We start from the raw sequence: 327 nt of genomic DNA on the forward strand, positions 1-327 counted from the left end.
CGGTATTGTTTATCATATTTGTAAAAATTTGGTGGAAATAAAGCATATTCTGCTATACCACGTTTTGGTATGACTCATTGGAAAGGTGAATCACAAATACGGAGATAAGATATTAGTATAAAAGTTCAAACGCAACTGAACAATTTGATTGCTAAAATGATTTTAATTTGTAAAACGTTCATAAAATTGAAGAGATAAAAATACATTTTCACATAATCCTATGATTAAGAATGGAATACCATCACACACTGAGATGCGTTTTATATTTAATAATTTAGAAATCATGGTAATTCCGTCCTTTTGTATTGTGTCGACTTTATTTTTGGG

This window comes from Mytilus trossulus, chromosome 3, assembly GCF_036588685.1.
Source record: "Mytilus trossulus isolate FHL-02 chromosome 3, PNRI_Mtr1.1.1.hap1, whole genome shotgun sequence".
Classification (NCBI taxonomy): Eukaryota; Metazoa; Mollusca; class Bivalvia; order Mytilida; family Mytilidae; genus Mytilus; species Mytilus trossulus.